A 3,049-nucleotide genomic window follows, 5' to 3' on the forward strand; every position below is an offset into this window, starting at 1 on the left:
AAGCTAGCGAAAAAGAAAAAGTGCAGAGTTTTGACTATATAACATTCTGAGTTCAAGTTTTAATGACTTATTATCCATATGAACTTTGGCATGTAACTTCTCTGTGTCTTAGTTCTTCTGCTTATAAAATTGTGAAAATAAAACACTATTGATACATGTGGCTGTTTTGAGGATTACTAATGACTAAAAAGCCTCTTGATGAAAGTGAAAGAAGAGAGTGAAAAAATTGGCTTAAAGCTCAACATTCAGAAAACTAAGATTGTGGCATCCGGTCCCATCACTTCATGGGAAATAGATGGGGAAACAGTGGAAACAGTGTCAGACTTTATTTTTTGGGGCTCCAAAATCACTGCAGATGGTGATTGCAGCCATGAAATTAAAAGACACTTACTCCTTGGAAGGAAAGTTATGACCAACCTAGATAGCATATTCAAAAGCAGAGACATTACTTTGCCAACAAAGGTCCATCTAGTCAAGGCTATGGTTTTTCCAGTGGTCATGTATGGATATGAGAGTTGGACTGTGAAGAAGGCTGATTGCCGAAGAATTGATGCTTTTGAACTGTGGTGTTGGAGTAGACTCTTGAGAGTCCCTTGGACTGTAAGGAGATCCAACCAGTCCATCCTAAAGGAGACCAGTCCTGGGTGTTCACTGGAAGGACTGATGCTAAAGCTGAAACTCCAATACTTTGGCCACCTGATGTAAAGAGTTGACTCATTGGAAAAGACTCTGATGCTGGGAGGGATTGAGGGCAGGAGGAGAAGAGGACAACAGAGGATGAGATGCCTGGATGGCATCACCGACTCGATGGACATGAGTTTGGGTAAACTCTGGGAGTTGGTGATGGACAGGGATGCCTGGTGTGTTGTGATTCATGGGGTCGCAAAGAGTCGGACACGACTGAGCGACTGAACTGAACTGAACTGAATGATTTATATGATGTCTTAACTTAGTGTCTTAAGTGTATGAGAAGATGGTATTGCCAATGTGAAGAAGGTCAATCTGGCTAGAACCAAATATTCACACTGATCTATTGTCTGGGAACAGACCTGAGGGGAGGACACACTACAGAATGAAGTAGAATGAAATGTGCAGTTTCTCACAGCGATACCACGACTATAATAGTCTAATTTAATAACAACCTGGTAATATAAGTTTGTGGGAAGGTCATAGAAGTATTGGGATAAATGCAAGTTCTCTTAGAAATATTTTGTGTGTGTGCATGCTCAGTTGTGTCTGACTCTTTGCAACCCTGTGGACTGTAGCCTTCCAGGCTCCTCTATCCATGAAATTTTCCAGGCAAAATACTAGGGTGGATTGCCACTTCCTTCTCTCAGGGATCTTCCCGACCCAGGGACTGAACTCATGTCCCCAATGCATCCCCTGCCATTGCAGGTGGATTCTTTACTGCTGAGCCACGTGGCAATCTCCAGAAATATTTAGTGCGCTGTGCACAGAGCCCGGTTGCCACCACTCACCTTCACATCACCCTAGTAGACTCTGCCATTTGATCTCAGGGCTCTCTTTCAGAGATTTCAGCATATTTTCAGAATTCTTTCCAATTATGTAAATGGTCTATTACAGCCTCTCACCCACAAAGCCTCTCGTAGTAAAAATATGCTCAGTTTTCCTGCTTTCAAGTTTCCTTGATCTGGAAATGTCATCTGCAGACCCTCAGCCACGTACGCATCTTCCTGCTGATATGAATGACAGTTACGATGAACACACAACCCTGCTTAAATCCACACAGCAGTGGTGAGAAACGTTTGTGCTTGGCAGCACACATTCAAACGCTAGAATTTCTGTTGTCTCACTTGAAGGCACAAAAGGACTCAAAACAACACTAAACCAGTCAGTAACAATTACAGCATAATCACTACCATAGTATAACAATGCCTCACAGATTCGTCCTAGAAAAGCATCCGCAGTTATTGAGCCATTCACTTGGTCACCCCTTGGCTCTGTTCTGTTATCTGAGGAGAACTTTACAGTTCTGCAGAACTTTCTTACAATCTTGAGACTTTAGTGCATGCCGACCATTCTTTGTGCTGGTCTGGCGTTTTATTGCACCTCCTACCTCTTACTGGTAGCAAAAGGTGAACACTGAACAAACCTCTCAGCTCAGGGCTCCATCAGACAACCATCACCTTCATGATCTGTTTCTGCTGTTGAAGTCAAAGAGAACTTGGAAATCAGCATCTGGAGATTCATCTGGGATGGACTTGCCATACACTGTGTGTTGTGGGGTACCATTTTTTACAAAAAAAAAAAAAACAAAAGTCACCACTGTAAATCATGAAGGAAAGTTGGACAGCTTAAGAGGGAACCGTGCTTCAGGGAGCTCTTTTGGGACCCAACAAACAAGAATAAAGCCTTAGAAGATTGTCAGGAAAATCGTACTATATGGGATTGAAGGAAAATTCCCCTTAGCTTCAGTATTCATGAGAAAGAGGTAAAGAAACTTTCTAGAACAATTATGTAATTGAACACCTTGAGAAAGTGGTTAAAACTCTGCCTTCTAATCCAGGAAGTGTGAGTTCAATCCCTGGTCAGGGAACTAAGATCCCATATGCCACAGGGTGTGGCCAAAGAGAAAAAAGAAAGATATTCCCAACACATGGTTTTCAGTGGGAAAGGGAATAATACAAGTGAAAAATGAAATAGCTCCCTGAAAGAGTTAAAACAGAGAGGGAGGCCTTTCACGCTTTGCCTGCTAAGTACCATTAACCATTTTCTCTCATCAACTCCCTAAGACCCAACCACTCTACCTGTTTTCCAGGGAAAGTCCTTCTGTCTTATTCTTATTAGTGCGACACACACCTCGTGTCTTAGGTTGTTATGTCATTAGAGTCAGCAGCCAGAGAGTATATAATACCCTTATTTATTCTACCTGTGTTCATCCAGCTTCAGTTATCATTAGGATGTTCTTCATCGCTGCAAACTCTGCATGCACTTTAGAGATGTTGCATAAGTGATGTCATGTTACTGGTCTGTTGCCTTATCTTCTCCCTGGAGCATAGAGATCCTTTAGCTTCATATGTTCCTCAGT

This window comes from Bubalus bubalis, chromosome 3, assembly GCF_019923935.1.
Source record: "Bubalus bubalis isolate 160015118507 breed Murrah chromosome 3, NDDB_SH_1, whole genome shotgun sequence".
NCBI lineage: Eukaryota > Metazoa > Chordata > Mammalia > Artiodactyla > Bovidae > Bubalus > Bubalus bubalis.